The sequence below is a fragment of the Pleurodeles waltl genome, chromosome 5, assembly GCF_031143425.1.
Source record: "Pleurodeles waltl isolate 20211129_DDA chromosome 5, aPleWal1.hap1.20221129, whole genome shotgun sequence".
In the NCBI taxonomy this organism is placed as follows: domain Eukaryota; kingdom Metazoa; phylum Chordata; class Amphibia; order Caudata; family Salamandridae; genus Pleurodeles; species Pleurodeles waltl.
The window spans coordinates 381,050,585-381,063,757 of NC_090444.1; the positions used below are offsets into that span (position 1 = coordinate 381,050,585).

The following is a 13,173-nucleotide window of genomic DNA, read 5'->3' on the forward strand; positions in this document are numbered from 1 at the left end:
TTACCCTAGTTAATTTTCTTTGCAGCATGTGATAGGGACAGACTACCCAGAATCAGATATACATCATGCCTTGTGCCAACAAGAGTATTATAAAGGTGCCTAGTGTGCCACCTGGGACATAATGGAAAGTGTTTGCTACGTGTTTATAGAACATGAAAATGAGAAAACCGGGCATTGTTGGATTAGCCAAGAATATGCACTGCTAGCATTGGGGAGGGTTGAAAGGTAAGGTGACTCGAGAATAACTGAAAACTCCTTTGAGGTTTCCGAAGGATGTCTCTGGCACTTTGGAAAACCTCAATGCTTGCTAGCAGGCCTTTACAGAAAACTGCCACCTGTGCTTGCTGGAGAACTGTGAAAGCTTATAACACCCTGAGCTTTGCATCTGGGGTGGTTATGGAATTGTGGAACTGTATATCTATCCCAGCAATTCAAAGTAAATGCATGCAACTTAGAAAGCCGAACTGCCGCCTGACATCTTTTATGCACGACCCACGTCTGATGAGGATAAGTCCAAATACATTTAGGATATGAGAAATATTAGAGATTTTAAGTTTGACAGAAGGACTATTATAGAATTTGCAAAATGTGCATATGTTGGTACTATGGAAGGTTGCAGAACAGAAGTGGTTAAAGATGCATTATGAAGATATGCGAAGTCTCATAACAGTGGCATTATTGAAAATTCTCCCTGGTAAAGAGGTCTTGCATCCAACCAAGTCTGGCAAAGTTACTAGCCTTTTTTGGTACAAATGCACTATTTGTCAAGGACCATCTCAAAAAATCATAGCGTGAGAACCTTAACTTCCATTTAAAAAGTGGCCATTTATAGCCTACCATTTCTGATCAATGTTATAAGACATATAGGTAAATTGCATCATTTCCACTACATTTGCTGGAAGGTTTTTGGGGAGACACTTAGGGCAGATTTACTATTTCACGCAGTGCAATCCAGCAACATAACTGCGCTGTGTGCATGAAAGGAAGAGAGAAGAAATGGCTCATTTTTACAAAGATATGGCGCATTGTTGCTGGCTCCTACCCCTGCCACACTTGTGGCTGCCTAGGGCCAACAAAGACACCTTTGGACCGTGGAGAAAGGGTGCCTACGTTATGGGCAGGGTTGTTTTGTGCAGGAAGGAACACTTTCCCGCACAATAACAATCCTTAAAGGCATTTTCCTCTTTGTATGTCTGCTGCAGGATGCAGCAGGCATACAAACAAAAAGTGACAGGAGAAATAAGGATATTTCTCCCTGTTATGCAGCGGTCGAAGAGGTGTACCATTTTCATGCAATCCAACGTTTACAGACCTTTCTAAATCGTGAATTGTGTCAAAGACCATGAGTGGATGCGTGGGAACGCTCACACTCCTCCCTGCAGCAAAGTAACTCAAGGCAGCAATATGCGCTGGCTTGCGTTATTTTGGATTTACTAAACTACACAGAGTCTCGCAAGGTGGCTCTTTATGGCATAGGATATCCCACAAAAGGACTTGTCTTGCCTTTTGTCACACAAGGGCAACACAAGCCCTTAGTAAAACTGGCCCTCAATCTCTCTGGATAAGGTGATCTTTGCAACTTAACATGTTTTGACCAATATTACTGTCTTAATGTTTTGAATAATATACAATGTATCCTTCAATATACAAAGTATCAATAGGGACGAAATGTCAGCTCCTTTGTAGGGAGATCTTTAATTCCTTCCAGCTTTTAGCAATGTTCATTTAATTTAACAAGGCAAAAACAAAAAGTGATGGACGGAATGCTGAACATTGTCAAACACTCACCCCCAGTCATAGATCTGGGTTTAATCCATTGTTCTTTTGCTCACCATGCCACCCCAGTTTGGACCCAGCCATATGCAAATCAGTCTTGACCCTGTTCCTCATGGGAACAGTCCAGACCGAACTGCCAAGCCAGGTCCTCACTGGACCCGAAACAAGCATCCTGGGACCGGTTTCGGGGTTTCACCCCTCATCAGCCAGGCTAGCTTGAATCCAGTGGCATGGGAAGCACGGGACCCACGTCTGGGCATACCCTTCCCACTTAGGGCGACAAAGCAAAAACAACAAGTGATGGACGGAATGCTGAACATTGTCAAATACTCACCCCCAGTCATAGATCTGGGTTTAATCCATCGTTTCTCATGGGAACAGTCCAGACCGAACTGCCAAGCCAGGTCCTCACTGGACCCGAAACAAGCATCCTGGGACCGGTTTCGGGGTTTCACCCCTCATCAGCCACGCTAGCTTGAATCCAGTGGCATGGGAAGCACGGGACCCACGTCTGGGCATACCCTTCCCACTTAGGGCGACAAAGCAAAAACAACAAGTGATGGACGGAATGCTGAACATTGTCAAACACTCACCCCCAGTCATAGATCTGGGTTTAATCCATCGTTCTTTTGCTCACCATGCCACCCCAGTTTGGACCCAGCCATATGCAAATCAGTCTTGACCCTGTTCCTCATGGGAACAGTCCAGACCGAACTGCCAAGCCAGGTCCTCACTGGACCCGAAACAAGCATCGTCGGACCGGTTTCGGGGTTTCACCCCTCATCAGCCAGGCTAGCTTGAATCCAGTGGCATGGGAAGCACGGGACCCACGTCTGGGCATACCCTTCCCACTTAGGGCGACAAAGCAAAAACAACAAGTGATGAACGGAATGCTGAACATTGTCAAACACTCACCTCCAGTCATAGATCTGGGTTTAATCCATCGTTCTTTTGCTCACCATGCCACCCCAGTTTGGACCCAGCCATATGCAAATCAGTCTTGACCCTGTTCCTCATGGGAACAGTCCAGACCGAACTGCCAAGCCAGGTCCTCACTGGACCCGAAACAAGCATCCTGGGACCGGTTTCGGGGTTTCACCCCTCATCAGCCAGGCTAGCTTGAATCCAGTGGCATGGGAAGCACGGGACCCACGTCTGGGCATACCCTTCCCACTTAGGGCGACAAAGCAAAAACAACAAGTGATGGACGGAATGCTGAACATTGTCAAACACTCACCCCCAGTCATAGATCTGGGTTTAATCCATCGTTCTTTTGCTCACCATGCCACCCCAGTTTGGACCCAGCCATATGCAAATCAGTCTTGACCCTGTTCCTCATGGGAACAGTCCAGACCGAACTGCCAAGCCAGGTCCTCACTGGACCAGAAACAAGCATCCTGGGACCGGTTTCGGGGTTTCACCCCTCATCAGCCAGGCTAGCTTGAATCCAGTGGCATGGGAAGCACGGGACCCAAGTCTGGGCATACCCTTCCCACTTAGGGCGACAAAGCAAAAACAACAAGTGATGGACGGAATGCTGAACATTGTCAAACACTCACCCCCAGTCATAGATCTGGGTTTAATCCATCGTTCTTTTGCTCACCATGCCACCCCAGTTTGGACCCAGCCATATGCAAATCAGTCTTGACCCTGTTCCTCATGGGAACAGTCCAGACCGAACTGCCAAGCCAGGTCCTCACTGGACCCGAAACAAGCATCCTGGGACCGGTTTCGGGGTTTCACCCCTCATCAGCCAGGCTAGCTTGAATCCAGTGGCATGGGAAGCACGGGACCCACGTCTGGGCATACCCTTCCCACTTAGGGCGACAAAGCAAAAACAACAAGTGATGGACGGAATGCTGAACATTGTCAAACACTCACCCCCAGTCATAGATCTGGGTTTAATCCATCGTTCTTTTGCTCACCATGCCACCCCAGTTTGGACCCAGCCATATGCAAATCAGTCTTGACCCTGTTCCTCATGGGAACAGTCCAGACCGAACTGCCAAGCCAGGTCCTCACTGGACCCGAAACAAGCATCCTGGGACCGGTTTCGGGGTTTCACCCCTCATCAGCCAGGCTAGCTTGAATCCAGTGGCATGGGAAGCACAGGACCCACGTCTGGGCATACCCTTCCCACTTAGGGCGACAAAGCAAAAACAACAAGTGATGGACGGAATGCTGAACATTGTCAAACACTCACCCCCAGTCATAGATCTGGGTTTAATCCATCGTTCTTTTGCTCACCATGCCACCCCAGTTTGGACCCAGCCATATGCAAATCAGTCTTGACCCTGTTCCTCATGGGAACAGTCCAGACCGAACTGCCAAGCCAGGTCCTCACTGGACCCGAAACAAGCATCCTGGGACCGGTTTCGGGGTTTCACCCCTCATCAGCCAGGCTAGCTTGAATCCAGTGGCATGGGAAGCACGGGACCCACGTCTGGGCATACCCTTCCCACTTAGGGCGACAAAGCAAAAACAACAAGTGATGGACGGAATGCTGAACATTGTCAAACACTCACCCCCAGTCATAGATCTGGGTTTAATCCATCGTTCTTTTGCTCACCATGCCACCCCAGTTTGGACCCAGCCATATGCAAATCAGTCTTGACCCTGTTCCTCATGGGAACAGTCCAGACCGAACTGCCAAGCCAGGTCCTCACTGGACCCGAAACAAGCATCCTGGGACCGGTTTCGGGGTTTCACCCCTCATCAGCCAGGCTAGCTTGAATCCAGTGGCATGGGAAGCACGGGACCCACGTCTGGGCATACCCTTCCCACTTAGGGCGACAAAGCAAAAACAACAAGTGATGGACGGAATGCTGAACATTGTCAAACACTCACCCCCAGTCATAGATCTGGGTTTAATCCATCGTTCTTTTGCTCACCATGCCACCCCAGTTTGGACCCAGCCATATGCAAATCAGTCTTGACCCTGTTCCTCATGGGAACAGTCCAGACCGAACTGCCAAGCCAGGTCCTCACTGGACCAGAAACAAGCATCCTGGGACCGGTTTCGGGGTTTCACCCCTCATCAGCCAGGCTAGCTTGAATCCAGTGGCATGGGAAGCACGGGACCCACGTCTGGGCATACCCTTCCCACTTAGGGCGACAAAGCAAAAACAACAAGTGATGGACGGAATGCTGAACATTGTCAAACACTCACCCCCAGTCATAGATCTGGGTTTAATCCATCGTTCTTTTGCTCACCATGCCACCCCAGTTTGGACCCACCCATATGCAAATCAGTCTTGACCCTGTTCCTCATGGGAACAGTCCAGACCGAACTGCCAAGCCAGGTCCTCACTGGACCCGAAACAAGCATCCTGGGACCGGTTTCGGGGTTTCACCCCTCATCAGCCAGGCTAGCTTGAATCCAGTGGCATGGGAAGCACGGGACCCACGTCTGGGCATACCCTTCCCACTTAGGGCGACAAAGCAAAAACAACAAGTGATGGACGGAATGCTGAACATTGTCAAACACTCACCCCCAGTCATAGATCTGGGTTTAATCCATCGTTCTTTTGCTCACCATGCCACCCCAGTTTGGACCCAGCCATATGCAAATCAGTCTTGACCCTGTTCCTCATGGGAACAGTCCAGACCGAACTGCCAAGCCAGGTCCTCACTGGACCCGAAACAAGCATCCTGGGACCGGTTTCGGGGTTTCACCCCTCATCAGCCAGGCTAGCTTGAATCCAGTGGCATGGGAAGTACAGGACCCACGTCTGGGCATACCCTTCCCACTTAGGGCGACAAAGCAAAAACAACAAGTGATGGACGGAATGCTGAACATTGTCAAACACTCACCCCCAGTCATAGATCTGGGTTTAATCCATTGTTCTTTTGCTCACTATGCCACCCCAGTTTGGACCCTGCCATATGCAAATCAGTCTTGACCCTGTTCCTCATGGGAACAGTCCAGACCGAACTGCCAAGCCAGGTCCTCACTGGACCCAAAACAAGCATCCTGGGACCGGTTACGGGGTTTCACCCCTCATCAGCCAGGCTAGCTTGAATCCAGTGGCATGGGAAGCACGGGACCCACGTCTGGGCATACCCTTCCCACTTAGGGCGACAAAGCAAAAACAACAAGTGATGGACGGAATGCTGAACATTGTCAAACACTCACCCCCAGTCATAGATCTGGGTTTAATCCATCGTTCTTTTGCTCACCATGCCACCCCAGTTTGGACCCAGCCATATGCAAATCAGTCTTGACCCTGTTCCTCATGGGAACAGTCCAGACCGAACTGCCAAGCCAGGTCCTCACTGGACCCGAAAGAAGCATCCTGGGACCGGTTTCGGGGTTTCACCCCTCATCAGCCAGGCTAGCTTGAATCCAGTGGCATGGGAAGCACGGGACCCACGTCTGGGCATACCCTTCCCACTTAGGGCGACAAAGCAAAAACAACAAGTGATGGACGGAATGCTGAACATTGTCAAACACTCACCCCCAGTCATAGATCTGGGTTTAATCCATCATTCTTTTGCTCACCATGCCACCCCAGTTTGGACCCAGCCATATGCAAATCAGTCTTGACCCTGTTCCTCATGGGAACAGTCCAGACCAAACTGCCAAGCCAGGTCCTCACTGGACCCGAAACAAGCATCCTGGGACCGGTTTCGGGGGTTCACCCCTCATCAGCCAGGCTAGCTTGAATCCAGTGGCATGGGAAGCACGGGACCCACGTCTGGGCATACCCTTCCCACTTAGGGCGACAAAGCAAAAACAACAAGTGATGGACGGAATGCTGAACATTGTCAAACACTCACCCCCAGTCATAGATCTGGGTTTAATCCATCGTTCTTTTGCTCACCATGCCACCCCAGTTTGGACCCAGCCATATGCAAATCAGTCTTGACCCTGTTCCTCATGGGAACAGTCCAGACCGAACTGCCAAGCCAGGTCCTCACTGGACCCGAAACAAGCATCCTGGGACCGGTTTCGGGGTTTCACCCCTCATCAGCCAGGCTAGCTTGAATCCAGTGGCATGGGAAGCACAGGACCCACGTCTGGGCATACCCTTCCCACTTAGGGCGACAAAGCAAAAACAACAAGTGATGGACGGAATGCTGAACAAACACTCACCCCCAGTCATAGATCTGGGTTTAATCCATCGTTCTTTTGCTCACCATGCCACCCCAGTTTGGACCCAGCCATATGCAAATCAGTCTTGACCCTGTTCCTCATGGGAACAGTCCAGACCGAACTGCCAAGCCAGGTCCTCACTGGACCCGAAACAAGCATCCTGGGACCGGTTTCGGGGTTTCACCCCTCATCAGCCAGGCTAGCTTGAATCCAGTGGCATGGGAAGCACGGGACCCACGTCTGGGCATACCCTTCCCACTTAGGGCGACAAAGCAAAAACAACAAGTGATGGACGGAATGCTGAACATTGTCAAACACTCACCCCCAGTCATAGATCTGGGTTTAATCCATCGTTCTTTTGCTCACCATGCCACCCCAGTTTGGACCCACCCATATGCAAATCAGTCTTGACCCTGTTCCTCATGGGAACAGTCCAGACCGAACTGCCAAGCCAGGTCCTCACTGGACCCGAAACAAGCATCCTGGGACCGGTTTCGGGGTTTCACCCCTCATCAGCCAGGCTAGCTTGAATCCAGTGGCATGGGAAGCACGGGACCCACGTCTGGGCATACCCTTCCCACTTAGGGCGACAAAGCAAAAACAACAAGTGATGGACGGAATGCTGAACATTGTCAAACACTCACCCCCAGTCATAGATCTGGGTTTAATCCATCGTTCTTTTGCTCACCATGCCACCCCAGTTTGGACCCAGCCATATGCAAATCAGTCTTGACCCTGTTCCTCATGGGAACAGTCCAGACCGAACTGCCAAGCCAGGTCCTCACTGGACCCGAAACAAGCATCCTGGGACCGGTTTCGGGGTTTCACCCCTCATCAGCCAGGCTAGCTTGAATCCAGTGGCATGGGAAGCACAGGACCCACGTCTGGGCATACCCTTCCCACTTAGGGCGACAAAGCAAAAACAACAAGTGATGGACGGAATGCTGAACATTGTCAAACACTCACCCCCAGTCATAGATCTGGGTTTAATCCATTGTTCTTTTGCTCACTATGCCACCCCAGTTTGGACCCTGCCATATGCAAATCAGTCTTGACCCTGTTCCTCATGGGAACAGTCCAGACCGAACTGCCAAGCCAGGTCCTCACTGGACCCAAAACAAGCATCCTGGGACCGGTTACGGGGTTTCACCCCTCATCAGCCAGGCTAGCTTGAATCCAGTGGCATGGGAAGCACGGGACCCACGTCTGGGCATACCCTTCCCACTTAGGGCGACAAAGCAAAAACAACAAGTGATGGACGGAATGCTGAACATTGTCAAACACTCACCCCCAGTCATAGATCTGGGTTTAATCCATCGTTCTTTTGCTCACCATGCCACCCCAGTTTGGACCCAGCCATATGCAAATCAGTCTTGACCCTGTTCCTCATGGGAACAGTCCAGACCGAACTGCCAAGCCAGGTCCTCACTGGACCCGAAAGAAGCATCCTGGGACCGGTTTCGGGGTTTCACCCCTTATCAGCCAGGCTAGCTTGAATCCAGTGGCATGGGAAGCACGGGACCCACGTCTGGGCATACCCTTCCCACTTAGGGCGACAAAGCAAAAACAACAAGTGATGGACGGAATGCTGAACATTGTCAAACACTCACCCCCAGTCATAGATCTGGGTTTAATCCATCATTCTTTTGCTCACCATGCCACCCCAGTTTGGACCCAGCCATATGCAAATCAGTCTTGACCCTGTTCCTCATGGGAACAGTCCAGACCAAACTGCCAAGCCAGGTCCTCACTGGACCCGAAACAAGCATCCCGGGACCGGTTTCGGGGGTTCACCCCTCATCAGCCAGGCTAGCTTGAATCCAGTGGCATGGGAAGCAAGGGACCCACGTCTGGGCATACCCTTCCCACTTAGGGCGACAAAGCAAAAACAACAAGTGATGGACGGAATGCTGAACATTGTCAAACACTCACCCCCAGTCATAGATCTGGGTTTAATCCATCGTTCTTTTGCTCACCATGCCACCCCAGTTTGGACCCAGCCATATGCAAATCAGTCTTGACCCTGTTCCTCATGGGAACAGTCCAGACCGAACTGCCAAGCCAGGTCCTCACTGGACCCGAAACAAGCATCCTGGGACCGGTTTCGGGGTTTCACCCCTCATCAGCCAGGCTAGCTTGAATCCAGTGGCATGGGAAGCACGGGACCCACGTCTGGGCATACCCTTCCCACTTAGGGCGACAAAGCAAAAACAACAAGTGATGGACGGAATGCTGAACATTGTCAAACACTCACCCCCAGTCATAGATCTGGGTTTAATCCATCGTTCTTTTGCTCACCATGCCACCCCAGTTTGGACCCAGCCATATGCAAATCAGTCTTGACCCTGTTCCTCATGGGAACAGTCCAGACCGAACTGCCAAGCCAGGTCCTCACTGGACCCGAAACAAGCATCCTGGGACCGGTTTCGGGGTTTCACCCCTCATCAGCCAGGCTAGCTTGAATCCAGTGGCATGGGAAGCACGGGACCCACGTCTGGGCATACCCTTCCCACTTAGGGCGACAAAGCAAAAACAACAAGTGATGGACGGAATGCTAAACATTGTCAAACACTCACCCCCAGTCATAGATCTGGGTTTAATCCATCGTTCTTTTGCTCACCATGCCACCCCAGTTTGGACCCAGCCATATGCAAATCAGTCTTGACCCTGTTCCTCATGGGAACAGTCCAGACCGAATTGCCAAGCCATGTCCTCACTGGACCCAAAACAAGCATCCTGGGACCGGTTTCGGGGTTTCACCCCTCATCAGCCAGGCTAGCTTGAATCCAGTGGCATGGGAAGCACGGGACCCACGTCTGGGCATACCCTTCCCACTTAGGGCGACAAAGCAAAAACAACAAGTGATGGACGGAATGCTGAACATTGTCAAACACTCACCCCCAGTCATAGATCTGGGTTTAATCCATCGTTCTTTTGCTCACCATGCCACCCCAGTTTGGACCCAGCCATATGCAAATCAGTCTTGACCCTGTTCCTCATGGGAACAGTCCAGACCGAACTGCCAAGCCAGGTCCTCACTGGACCCGAAACAAGCATCCTGGGACCGGTTTCGGGGGTTCACCCCTCATCAGCCAGGCTAACTTGAATCCAGTGGCATGGGAAGCACGGGACCCACGTCTGGGCATACCCTTTCCACTTAGGGCGACAAAGCAAAAACAACAAGTGATGGACGGAATGCTGAAAATTGTCAAACACTCACCCCCAGTCATAGATCTGGGTTTAATCCATCATTCTTTTGCTCACCATGCCACCCCTGTTTGGACCCAGCCATATGCAAATCAGTCTTGACCCTGTTCCTCATGGGAACAGTCCAGACCGAACTGCCAAGCCAGGTCCTCACTGGACCCGAAACAAGCATCCTGGGACTGGTTTCGGGGTTTCACCCCTCATCAGCCAGGCTAGCTTGAATCCAGTGGCATGGGAAGCACAGGACCCACGTCTGGGCATACCCTTCCCACTTAGGGCGACAAAGCAAAAACAACAACTGATGGACGGAATGCTGAACATTGTCAAACACTCACCCCCAGTCATAGATCTGGGTTTAATCCATCGTTCTTTTGCTCACCATGCCACCCCAGTTTGGACCCAGCAATATGCAAATCAGTCTTGACCCTGTTCCTCATGGGAACAGTCCAGACCGAACTGCCAAGCCAGGTCCTCACTGGACCCGAAACTAGCATCCTGGGACCGGTTTCGGGGTTTCACCCCTCATCAGCCAGGCTAGCTTGAATCCAGTGGCATAGGAAGCACGGGACCCACGTCTGGGCATACCCTTCCCACTTAGGGCGACAAAGCAAAAACAACAAGTGATGGACGGAATGCTGAACATTGTCAAACACTCACCCCCAGTCATAGATCTGGGTTTAATCCATTGTTCTTTTGCTCACCATGCCACCCCAGTTTGGACCCAGCCATATGCAAATCAGTCTGACCCTGTTCCTCATGGGAACAGTCCAGACCGAACTGCCAAGCCAGGTCCTCACTGGACCCGAAACAAGCATCCTGGGACCGGTTTCGGGGTTTCACCCCTCATCAGCCAGGCTAGCTTGAATCCAGTGGCATGGGAAGCACGGGACCCACGTCTGGGCATACCCCTCCCACTTAGGGCGACAAATCAAAAACAACAAGTGATGGACGGAATGCTGAACATTGTCAAACACTCACCCCCAGTCATAGATCTGGGTTTAATCCATCGTTCTTTTGCTCACCATGCCACCCCAGTTTGGACCCAGCCATATGCAAATCAGTCTTGACCCTGTTCCTCATGGGAACAGTCCAGACCGAACTGCCAAGCCAGGTCCTCACTGGACCCGAAACAAGCATCCTGGGACCGGTTTCGGGGTTTCACCCCTCATCAGCCAGGCTAGCTTGAATCCAGAGGCATGGGAAGCACGGGACCCACGTCTGGGCATACCAAAACAACAAGTATGGACGGAATGCTGAACATTGTCAAACACTCACCCCCAGTCATAGATCTGGGTTTAATCCATCGTTCTTTTGCTCACCATGCCACCCCAGTTTGGACCCAGCCATATGCAAATCAGTCTTGACCCTGCTCCTCATGGGAACAGTCCAGACCGAACTGCCAAGCCAGGTCCTCACTGGACCCGAAACAAGCATCCTGGGACCGGTTTCGGGGTTTCACCCCTCATCAGCCAGGCTAGCTTGAATCCAGTGGCATGGGAAGGACGGGACCCACGTCTGGGCATACCCTTCCCACTTAGGGCGACAAAGCAAAAACAACAAGTGATGGACGGAATGCAGAACATTGTCAAACACTCACCCCCAGTCATGGATCTGGGTTTAATCCATCGTTCTTTTGCTCACCATGCCACCCCAGTTTGGACCCAGCCATATGCAAATCAGTCTTGACCCTGTTCCTCATGGGAACAGTCCAGACCGAACTGCCAAGCCAGGTCCTCACTGGACCCGAAACAAGCATCCTGGGACCGGTTTCGGGGTATCACCCCTCATCAGCCAGGCTAGCTTGAATCCAGTGGCATGGGAAGCACGGGACCCACGTCTGGGCATACCCTTCCCACTTAGGGCGACAAAGCAAAAACAACAAGTGATGGACGGAATGCTGAACATTGTCAAACACTCACCCCCAGTCATAGATCTGGGTTTAATCCATCGTTCTTTTGCTCACCATGCCACCCCAGTTTGGACCCAGCCATATGCAAATCAGTCTTGACCCTGTTCCTCATGGGAACAGTCCAGACCGAACTGCCAAGCCAGGTCCTCACTGGACCCGAAACAAGCATCCTGGGACCGGTTTCGGGGTTTCACCCCTCATCAGCCAGGCCAGCTTGAATCCAGTGGCATGGGAAGCACGGGACCCACGTCTGGGCATACCCTTCCCACTTAGGGCGACAAAGCAAAAACAACAAGTGATGGACGGAATTCTGAACATTGTCAAACACTCACCCCCAGTTATAGATCTGAGTTTAATCCATCGTTCTTTTGCCAGACCGAAGTGCCAAGCCAGGTCCTCACTGGACCCGAAACAAGCAACCTGGGACCGGTTTTGGGGTTTCACCCCTCATCAGCCAGGCTAGCTTGAATCCAGTGGCATGGGAAGCACGGGACCCACGTCTGGGCATACCCTTCCCACTTAGGGCGACAAAGCAAAAACAACAAGTGATGGACGGAATGCTGAACATTGTCAAACACTCACCCCCAGTCATAGATCTGGGTTTAATCCATCGTTCTTTTGATCACCATGCCACCCTAGTTTGGACCCAGCCATATGCAAATCAGTCTTGACCCTGTTCCTCATGGGAACAGTCCAGACCGAACTGCCAAGCCAGGTCCTCACTGGACCCGAAACAAGCATCCTGGGACCGGTTTCAGGGTTTCACCCCTCATCAGCCAGGCTAGCTTGAATCCAGTGGCATGGGAAGCACGGGACCCACGTCTGGGCATACCCTTCCCACTTAGGGCAACAAAGCAAAAACAACAAGTGATGGACGGAATGCTGAACATTGTCAAACACTCACCCCCAGTCATAGATCTGGGTTTAATCCATCGTTCTTTTGCTCACCATGCCACCCCAGTTTGGACCCAGCCATATGCAAATCAGTCTTGACCCTGTTCCTCATGGGAACAGTCCAGACTGAACTGCCAAGCCAGGTCCTCACTGGACCCGAAACAAGCATCCTGGGACCGGTTTCGGGGTTTCACCCCTCATCAGCCAGGCTAGCTTGAATCCAGTGGCATGGGAAGCACGGGACCCATGTCTGGGCATACCCTTCCCACTTAGGGCGACAAAGCAAAAACAA

At 51.5% G+C, this 13,173-nt stretch overlaps 1 protein-coding gene across 4 annotated transcripts in view; it reads right to left on the reverse strand.

Annotated features, from left to right (window-relative positions):
- The window catches only part of ANKEF1 (ankyrin repeat and EF-hand domain containing 1), a 280,096-nt gene that overhangs the window by 123,979 nt on the left and 142,944 nt on the right, over nt 1-13,173 (reverse strand). The gene's annotated exons all lie outside the window — the stretch shown is intronic.